This window comes from Ornithorhynchus anatinus, chromosome 2, assembly GCF_004115215.2.
Source record: "Ornithorhynchus anatinus isolate Pmale09 chromosome 2, mOrnAna1.pri.v4, whole genome shotgun sequence".
In the NCBI taxonomy this organism is placed as follows: Eukaryota; Metazoa; Chordata; class Mammalia; order Monotremata; family Ornithorhynchidae; genus Ornithorhynchus; species Ornithorhynchus anatinus.
Window position 1 is genome coordinate 119,983,512 of NC_041729.1, and position 11,386 is coordinate 119,994,897.

Genomic DNA, 11,386 nt, shown 5'->3' on the forward strand with positions numbered 1-11,386 from the left:
TAAATTTCAGACTGAATTTTCTACTTATCAAGCACTTATATAGAGTTCATGAAACCTATCAAGCTGCCCTGGGGTTCAGGGTCTTCCACTAGAGCCCTGGAATCTGAGTCTCTGGTATGAAGAGCCAACCAAAGGGGACTTGATCTCACGCTACTCAAGCTGGGACTTTGGTGCAGAGTTCGGGAGCCCTGGACCAGGTGCTCATGGAGATCCTTCACCCAAAACCAACGGACATTCCTCTCTTAATGGGAAGACAACTGGTGTGGGTGATGGGCCTGTAGGGAGAGCTAGCCAAGGGTTGTTGTCCATTCTTTCAGAATGTTCACTCTGACCGCCAACAAATCTCCCTTCCTCAAACACATTTACAAAGGCTCTATTCATTCCCTATTCCCATCTATCTCCATTCTCATCTAACCCGGGCTTCACCAACACTGTTTTTTTCTAGTTCTCTTTCCTTTCCTCATTCTTCTCTTATCCCTTGGGCTGTTCATTCTCTGTATCTAATGCAGGCTTCAATCAATCAATCAAATTTATAGAGTGCTTACTGTGCAGAGCAGGGTACTGAAACCTGGGAGTACAATTTGACAACAGTTGGTAGACATGTTCCCTGTTCATCTGCCTCCCACCTCCTAACTGGGAGTCCCTCAGGGCTCAGTTTTGGATCTCCTTCTATGTTCCATCTACACCCACAACCTTGGTGAACTCATTTACTCCCAAAACTTTACCTAGAAGATGATTCCCAGATCTACCTTTCCAACCCTGATCTTTCTCCTGTGAAGTCCCCCAATTCCTCCTGCTTTGAGGATATCTCTACTTTCATGTCCCACCAACACCTCAAACTTAGTATTTTCAAAAACATAACTTTTCATATTCTCACCCAAACCATGGCCTCTCCTTGACTTTCCCATCACTGTAGACAGCATTACCATCCTCCCTTCTTCACAAGACCGTAACTTTGGCATTATCCACAACTCATCTCTTTCATTCAGCCCAAGTATTCAGTCTGTCATCAAATATCCTATTGGTTCTACTTTCACAACATTGCTAAAACCTGCCCATTTCTCTCCATCCAAACTGCTACCATGCTGAGACAAGCACTCATTATTTTATTCTTTGACTACTACATCAGCATGCTTGCTGACTCCTCTGCTCCCTGTCTTTTCTGCTGCCGGAGTCATTTTTGGAAAAAAAATTCAGTCCCTATCTCTCCACTTCTCTAAAACTTCCACTGGTTGCCCACTCACCTCCACATTAAATAGACTCCTCACCATTAGTTTTAAAGCACTCAATCAGCATTCCCCCTCTTACCTTATCTCACAGATTTCCTATTACCACCAAGACACATGCTTTACTCCTGTATCACCAACCTATTCTCTTTACCTTGATCTCATGTATCTTGCTACCAACCTTGTGCCCATGTTCTCCCATGAGCCTGAAATACCCTCCCCCTACCTTTCTGACAATCCACATCTATCCCTGCCTTCAGAACCTCCAAAAATCATGTCTCCTCCAAGAGGTCTTACTTAACTTAACCCTTAATGTCCCCTCTCTGCTACCTCCTCTATATTGACTACGTACTTGATATGTGCCTCTTAAGCACCTTGATACTCTCCTGAGCCCCACAATACTTACATATATATTTTTATATGCAACTATTTTTCTCTCTCCCTAATCTATTTTAATGTGTCTCTCCCTGAGACTAAGCTCCCTGTAGGCCGGGATCATACCTACCAACTATACTGCATTGTACTTTCCCTAGAGTTTTGTATAGTGCTCTTCACCCAATAAGTACTCAGTAAATATCATTGACTGACTGATTGATTGATCCACAGGACCCTAAGAGAGCCTGGGGCTTTTCTCCTACTTCCCCTGGAATTCTGCAGCAAATGCTGGGTTGGCTGACCAGTGCTGTGTCTTTCTTACTTGCTCAACAAATTCTGGAAGTCCAGACTACTTTCAAGCAATTAAACCATTGTCTCCCACAACCAAAATGGTGTTTACATATGAACTAATTAATATTCTCTCCTATTGACATTGAAGATGCTTTCTAGCTGGGTTAAGGGGTTCTCCTGAGGGAAGTTTTACTCTTGTGTTTGACTTGGTCTACCCACTGTTTTGAGTGCTACTCAAGTTTCAACAGTGTCTGAGACTGAATTAGTGTTGACTTCTGCCTGCTGGGTTGACATTATTGAGTAGGGAGAAGAGAAGGAATTAGTATCACCCAGAGAAGCATGAGAAAATATTTGATCAAATTGATGGGGCTGTGGTTTTCTCCTCTTGCCTCATCTTCAGGTTTTGGTGAATTTGTCCCAAAACAAACATCATTAATCATCAAGGATCTGATAAATAAGAAACCAAACAGATAGTATTGAGTTTCTTCTCAAGAGAAAGCTTGCTATAATGGCATATGCTCTTTATAACAAGCTAAAGATTAAACTGTCAAAATTCATCCCCACCAGTCAAATGGAGGAAGGCCTCTAGATGCAATAGGCTACAGATTCCACTCTATTTTAGTCTTGATTACTAATTTACAAATTATGTTTATTTGCAGGTTTTTGAGAGACAAGCATTAAGAAGTTTGCTGCTGCAAATTTTCCAGCTAGGTGCTAACTCACTATGGTCCTCCATTCCAAATTAATTTGGGGTAGTGCTGGTGGAACTTGGTAATGGCTGGGTTTGAAGCCAGTTGCATAGATGTTGGAGGGGCCACTGGGTCAAAGTGACTGTCCAGAGAGGATATACAAACAGCTCATAATAATAATAATAATTATGGCATTTGTTAAGTGCTTATTATGGGCCTACCACTGTTCTAAGTGCTGGAGTAGGTACAAGACAATCAGGTTTGACAGTCTTTGTCCCTAGTGGGCCTCACAGTTTAGGGAGGAGGGAGGAGGATTTAATCCCCATTTTGCAAATGAATGAATTTAGGCACAGAGAATTAAGTGACTTGCCCAAGGTCACTCAGCAGACAAGTGACAGTTTAGAACCCACATCCTCTGACTCCTAGGTATGTGCTCTTTCCACTGGACCACACAACTTATTAACCATAATAATAATAATAACTGTGGTATTTGTTGAGCACTTATTATATGCCATTGTACTAAGCACTCAGTGGCTACAAGCAAATAGGGCTGGACACAGTCTCTGTCCCAGATGGGGGACAAAGTTTCAGTCCCCATTTTACAGATGAGGTAACTGAGGCCCAGAGAAGTGAAGTGACTTTCCCAAGAACATACAGCAGACAAGCAGTGAAGCTGGGATTAGAACCCATGACCTCTGACTCTTATCATCTTTTGGGGCTCAATACAGACCACAGCTCTAAGATCATTTTGTTAACCACTGGGAACTCATAAGGCAGTGTGATCCACATTCTGATATTTTCCTTTAAACTGAATCAAGGTTAAGTGCTTAAAATGAAGTTTCCTGGAATCCTTTCCCTTGGCCTCCCAACTTCACACATTGCATTCCATTCAGGAGGAATTTTGTGATCTCCATCTGGAGGCTGTTATGTATATCCAGTCTTCATTTTTGAAGATTATAGTACTGACAATGAAGTTTTATCCAAATGAGTGAGTTTATCTGACCACTTCCTAGCAGCCCCTCCCCTCCACTGAATGCAAGAGAACCTTGAGGATTTGTCCCCTAGCAGGGTTACTTGTTTTTGAGCCTCTCTACTATCTTGATCTTCGAGAAGTCCTTGCTCAAGGAGAGCAACCCCTCGCCCAGTCTCTGCCTGCCATTTTGCTGTAGTTGGTTTGATTGTTGGACATAGCCATCTTCCATTGTTATGGCATATGCAGCTGCTGCTTGGGCATCACTTTTGCCCATTTTCCTCACAAGTCTTCTTTGCCTGAGCATTGCTTCGGAGCTTGTGATTAAGAAGGTGTGTAGGTATCAAATGGCCAAAGCAGAGCACATAAGGTCCCCACACCACAGCTAACATCAAGGACAGCAAGGGTTATAAACCAAGTTTTCCCCATAGCTTCTTGATACAACTGTATTGTGATTAACCAATTACTCTTAGATGCACCTGTATTGATCACTTGCAGGTTTCAGGCACTCTCAAGGGATGGAAGAGCTAATTCTATTTGCCTTGGAAATGCTTGGCAAAGCTTGATTTCCCTTATCTCCTTTGTTGCCTATCCCTGCTTGATACAGGATTCCTTCAACCAGTAATGCTTTCCCTTCCCTACACTGATGACCTTTCAACCCATTTGTCCTCAAGCCACCACCTCCAGAGAGCCAGAACTAACCTTTCTTCAAATGAGGAAGTCTGCCTTTATATTCTCCTAATCTGGATTTAAAATGACTGGACAGACACCTGACAGTAGACAGAGTTACACATGGGGCTAAATCCCAAGCTACCTCTTTTCTAAGCATCAAGTATCCACCACTCCCAGACAACTAAGACAGCAATCCTTAGAGTGCTCCTTCCTCTTCAGCTAGTTCTGAACAGTGTGAATCTAAATTCAATTTTAATACATTGTGAGAAACCCCAATATTTGAATCTTTTTGTGCCGCTACTGTTCATTTGTTAGTAAAGCTCCTTTCTCAGGAGTTGGATGATAGGTGCCTGAGAGACCCCAATTGTTGATTTGCTAATGGTAATCAATCAATCATATATTATTAAGCTCTGTCTGCAGAACACTGTACTAAGCACTTGAGAGAATACATTATAACAGAGTTGGTAGACCTAACACCTGCCCACAAGGATCTTACAGTCTAGAGGACTGATAGATATAATAACATGCCCTTGGCCTCAATTCTTGTCTTTGTTGGGAGTCGTATAATGTACCTAGATCCAATATGTAGACCCAGTATGCAAGAAGATCATTACATGGCTATAATTCGCCATGAGAACCGACATTGCCTAATGGATAGCACAACCCTGGGAGCCAGAAGGATCTGCTTTCTAATCCTGGCTGCACCACTTGTCTGCTGTGTGACCTTGGGCAAGTCACTTCACTTTTCTGCCCTCAGTTACCACATCTGTAAAATGGGATTAAGACTGTGAGTCCCATATGGAACAGGGACTGTGTCCAACTGGATTAGTTTGTATCTAACCCAGCATTTAGTGCAGTGCCTGAAAAAACAAATACCTTTTCCAATACAGAGGGCAAGATCGTATCTTCTTATTTGCATTAGGCAAAGGGTCTTCTAGCTGTCTGTTCATGTATACTTTGACAGAAAACTTGCTAAACAGTCTCCTGTATCTGAATTAATAATAATCATAATAACAATGGTATTTGTTATTTGTTTATGGGAAGCAGCGTGGCTCAGTGGAAAGAGCCTGGGCTTCGGAGTCAGAGGTCATGGGTTTGACTCCCGGCTCTGCCACTTGTCAGCTGTGTGACTGTGGGCAAGTCACTTCACTTCTCTGTGCCTCAGTTACCTCATCTGTAAAATGGGGATTAACTGTGAGCCTCACGTGGGACAATCTGATTACCCTGTATCTATCCCAGTTTAGAACAGTGCTCTGCACATAGTAAGCGCTTAACAAATACCAACATTTTTATTTGTTAATTAATTCATTCAATAGTATTTATTGAGCGCTTACTATGTGCAGAGCACTTTACTAAGCACTTGGAATGTACAAATCGGCAACAGATAGAGACAGTCCCTGCCCATTAACAGGCTTACAGTCTAATCAGGGGAGACAGACAGACAAAAACAATAGCAATAAATAGAATCAAAGGGATGTACATCTCATTAAAACAATAGCAATAAATAGAATCAAGGGGATGTACATCTCATTAACAAAATAAATAGGGTAATAAAAATATATACAAATGAACGGACAAGCACAGTGCAGAGGGGAGGGAAGGAGGGGTAGAGAGGCAGCAGAGGGAGCAGAGAGAAAAGGGGAAGCTCAGTCTGGGAAGGCCTCTTGGAAGAGGTGAGCTCTCAGTAGGGCTTTGAAGAGGGGAAGAGAATTAGTTTGGCAGAGGTGAGGAGGGAGGACATTCCAGGACAGTGGGAGGACGTGGCCCAGGGGTTGACGGCGGGATAGGCGAGAATGGGGGACAGTCAGGAGGTGGGTGGCAGAGAAGCAGAGCTTGCAGGATGAGCAGTAGAAAGAGAGAAGGGAGGAGAGGTAGGAGGGGGCAAGGTGATGGAGAGCCTTGTAGCCTAAAGTGAGAAGTTTTTGTTTCATGTGGAGGTTGATAGGCAACCACTGGAAGTTTTTAAGAAGGGGAGTGACATGCCCAGAACGTTTCTGCAGGAAGATGAGCTGGGCAGCAGAATGAAGAATAGACTGGAGTGGGGAGAGAGAGGAGGAAGGGAGATCAGAGAGAAGGCTGACACAGTAATCCAGCCGGGATATTATGAGAGCCTGCACCAGTACGATAGCTGTTTGGGTGGAGAGGAAAGGGCGGATCTTGGCAATATTATAAAGGTGAGACCGGCAGGTCATGGTGACGGATTGGATGCGTGGGGTGAATGAGAGAGCCGAGTCAAAGATGACACCGAGGTTGCAAACTTGAGAGACAGGAAGGATGGTCGTACCATCCACAGTGATAGGGAAGTCAGGAAGAGCACAGGGCTTGAGAGGGAAGATAAGGAGCTCAGTTTTGGACAGGTTGAGTTTTAGGTGGTGGGCAGACATCCAGGTAGTTACGTCCTGGAGGCTGGAGGAGAAACGAGCCTGAAGGGAGGGGGAGAGGACGGGGAGAGATGTAGATTTGTGTATCATCTGCATAGAGATGATAGTTGAAGCCGTGAGAGCGAATGAGTTCACCAAGGGAGTGAGTGTAGATGGAGAACAGAAGAGGGCCAAGAACTGACCTTGAGGAACCCCAACAGTTAGAGTCTGGGACGGGGAGCAGGAGCCTGCGAAGGAGACTGAGAATGACCGGTCAGAAAGATATGAGGAGACCCAGGAGATGGTGGAGTCTGTGAAGCCAAGGTGAGATAAGCTGTGAAAGAGAAGGGGATGGTCAACAGTGTCAAAGGCAGCTGAGAAGTCAAGGAGGATTAGAATAGAGTACTTACTATGTGCCGGGCTCAGTTCTAAGCTTGGGGGCGGACACAAGCAAATCAGGGTGTTGCTAATGAGATGTACATCACCTTGATTCTATTTATTTGCTATTGCTTTAATGAGATGTTCTTCCCTTTGATTCTATTTATTGCTATTGTTCTTGTCTGTCTGTCTCCCCCGATTAGACCGTAAGCCCGTCAAAGGGCAGGGACTGTCTCTATCTGTTACCGATTTGTACATTCCAAGCGCTTAATACAGTGCTCTGCACATAGTAAGCGCTCAATAAATACGAATGAATGAATGAATGAATGAATGAATGAATGAAAGGGTGGACACAGTCCTTTTCCCACGTGGGATTCACAGTCTCAATCCCCATTTTACAGATGAAGTAATTGAAGCCCAGAGAAGTGAAGTAACTTATCCAAAGATACACAGTTGACAAGTAGTGGAGCTAGGATTAGAACCCATGATATTCTGACTCCCAGTCCTCTGCTCTATCCACTACACCATGCTGCTTCTCACAAATTGATCAGTGGTAATCATTTGAGCTTCTAGCTCTGGAAATTCAGAGGAGATACCTATACTATGAGTTTCAATCAGTTTCTATTCAATTACATTTTTACATTTTACCTCAACATGGGTACCAACAACTAACATGACTCCAGGCAGAGCTTATGAAGAGCAGCACTCAGCAGGGATCAAAGTGGTTCATATCTACCAGTGCTCAAACTCTTCCGCAGCTTGCTGAGAGCCCAGTATGGCATGCTTTGCCTCCGCAAGGGGTAAACCAGACCATAGCTATGCCAACCCTTAGCTTCTCCCATTTGACACTGCTGAACTACTCTCACATCAGCAGTTAAAAGGAAAAGTAGAAAAGCAAATCATTTCCTGGAGTGTAGGGGAAACTGTGGCACTTGGTATTAGAAAGCTTTGCCTCACTATCTCCCATTGAAGGTGCCCAGTGGAAGAACAGTATATTTACAAGAGGAAAAGTCTAGTTGTTTCATAAAAACAGACAGACTTTCAAAGTCTGGTGGAGGGAAACTGAGAAGGATTTTCTCATGTTGGTGGAAATTGGGCCTCAGGGTCTGCTACTCACTAAGAGTTTATTCTGCTGCTGCCTCCTGCCAGAAGCCAGTAGGACAATCAAAGAGCCCATTTCGGGTCACGGTGACTGCAGGAGTGGCCACAAATCTCCAGTACATTCATTACAATGGCTGACTGGAGCAGAGAATACTGCCAGATCCTGGAATAACTGCCACTATTTCCCTCCTTCATTGGCTCTGGAGAAAAACAGTATTCTGGCTTCAGGCTGGGCAGCAGCTTGGGAAACTCTTGTGGGGCAAATAGCAGCAATTGCTGCTGATTTTTCCCTTCTTCTTTCCTACTGCTTCAGCCAAATCCTAGGCAGAAAACAACTGAGTGTGTGTTGGGGCGGGGGTGGGGAGAAGGGGGAGGAGGAAGAGGAGGAAAAGGAGGAGGAGGAAATAGGGGTAGGGATGAGGATGACTGTATATTTCTCCTTCCTGCAAGTGTATTTATTGTCCTCACCTTGTTTCTGTCTTTCTCTCAGTCTGTGTTATTGATCTCTATTTGTAAGCTTGCCTTTCCCAACTTTGCCCTCTCTCCCCCATGCCTCTTGCTTCCTTCCATCCCCACATGTGCTTGAGCCAGAAGTCCTGCGCTGGTGGTCCTGCTTCCTGGACTGTCACTCTCCAACAGTCACAGAAATCCCCAGATTCATTGTATGGGATAAATATGGCCACGCCTTCCAGGGCCCCCGGTGGCCAACTCCACAGATGAATATCTAATCTGCAAGGTCCCCTGAGGTCTTCTGCTCTCTCAGGCTCCAAGTGTGTCCTGAATTTTGCTTTATTTTTAGACATGGAGCAGATCTGGAACTGAATCTGGTCCAGGCTGATGTAAGTGCAGCTTAGCTACATTTTGCACATTCATTATTTTATTATTTCTTGATTTTAATGGTATTTGATAAGTGCTTGCTATGTTCCAGGTACTATATTAAGTGCTGGGACATAAACAAGATAATTAGGTTAGACACAGTCCCTCTCCCACACAAGGCTCACAGACTTAATCTCCATTTTACAGATGAGGTAACTGAGACACATCTTTTCATCTTTCCCCATGAACTAGTCTCTTCATCCTTTTAGTCTTTTTTGGTAGTTTTCATTGATGTCTCCCCAGTTTGCCTTTATTTTTTAACTTTTGGAATTGTCAAAATGACAGGAGTGTCCATGTTTCTTCCCCACTGGAATTCTTGATGGACTCTTTCCTTCCTGAGTCTTGCCTCACCACTCCTCTATAACTAGCTTGAAAGTCATCCCAGTCCCCTTGACTTGGCCAGAGCACCAACTGTAAATTTGCTTTGACATTGCTATTGAACAGATTGCTTGGAATTTGTCATGGGTTATAAAAACACACCTAAAGGAGAAGCATGTTCAGTCCCTATTACTATTTTTAGAAATAATAACAGCAATAATATTCATTATGTGCTTACTATGTTAAGCACTGGGTTAGACACAAGTTTGTGAGTCTGAACACAAACCATGACCTACATGTGATCCACAAAAAAAAGAGAACTGATATTTTATCCCCAAATTACATGAGGAAACTGAGACAGAGAGGTTAAGTGACTGGCACAAGGTCAGGCACATGGCAGAACTGGGACTAATCAATTAGTCAATCAGTCTGTGGTATTTGTTGATTCCTTGCTGTGGGCAAAGCACTATACTCAGCATTTGGGATAGTAATATGCAGTAGAGTTGGTAGACACAATTCCTGCACTCAAGTCACTTTACATTTAGTAGGGGAACAACATTAAAATAAAATTACATCTAGGGAAAGGGACAGAGTATAAGGTTATGCATAGCAACTACAACCCAGGTCTCCCAACTCCTATTCTTGTGCTCTTTTCTCTAACAAATGACTTCTTGGATTTGGGAAGAAAGCATAACATAATGTATTGGTTATTAGGGGAAATAAATCTGGATCTATCATCTTGGTCTCCTTTTTCAACTCTCCCACTATTTTCCCATTTGTTCTCTTTCAGCTTGCAAATTTGTTCAACATTTCTAGGGACAGAGATCTGTCTCAAATTGAAGTGGGGCTCCAAACATAACTTCCAGAAACAGAAAAATAGCTAATTGATTTCAGTTGAGATGTGGTCAAATGAAACTTACTTCTTAGTTTAATACCTTTCAATTAATAGGGCTTATTTCATATTGTGACAGCATAGCTGGGGGTAAAAATGGAAGCAGGGAAGGCTAACTGTTCTTGATTCATTTGACCTTTTATGACTAGAAGGGAATTTAATTTGGACCTTACAAAAGGAATGGATTTTAGACTGCCAAGAAAGCTTATTAAGAGGTGAACTGGAATAATTATCTCAAACCCTAATTACCATGAACCATGGAGAATAGTTCAGAGTAGGAAGGAAGACACTCAGCAGGGGTTAATGAATGGTACCTTATATAAGAGGCGAGTAATACCCCATTAGGCAAAAGTGATCTAAGCTTCTTAGGACACCTGAATCCTTGAGCCAGTGGGTAAATGTCTGAGAAGAATGAGGGCATTAGGAAACTTACATTATATTGATTATCCATCAAGGGAAATGCTGTCATTACCTTTACACCAGGTGTATTTCTTTACCATGTGTGAATGGTGACTCCATAGTCTATAAAAAGTCAGAGCACAGAAAATCCCTTCCAGCCTCCAAATTCTCCAGTGGTTCCAAGCCACTCCCTGAGCTTGCTCCTTCTTACCTATCTGCTTTTCTCCCTTTACATCCAGCTAAGGATAGATTGAAAGGAACAAAGAGAGTGTTTCTTCTAAACAAATCTCCTAATGGTCCTCTTGATCTAGGTCGTCTGACCCCTTACTCATAGCTAACTCCTTTCCTCCTCCGTGGAATGGCCTCTCCCACAGCTTAACCAAGCCACATCTCTTCTTTCCTTCCTTCAGAGAATATTAAGGGATGAGTGTTAGTAAAATTAATTACTAATATTAATATTAGTAAATATTGTGGCAGTTTGTAAGTGTTTACCATGAACCAGGCAATGTAATAAGCACTGGCGTAAACTATGAGCTTGTTTTGGGCAGGGAATATGTATGTTTGTTGTTATATTGTACTCTCAAGCATTGAGTACAGTATTTTGCACTCAGTAAGTGTTTAATAAAAAGATTGAATGAATGAATGAAATAGCAGATAATCAGTTCAGATACAGTCCCAGTCTCACACGGGTACCATATCTAAATACCGCTTGACAGCTGTGTGACTTTGGGCAAGTCACTTAACTTCTCGGTGCCTCAGTGACCTCATCTGTAAAATGGGGATTAAGACTGTGAGCCCCACGTGGGACAACCTGATTCCCCTGTGTCTACCCCAGCGCT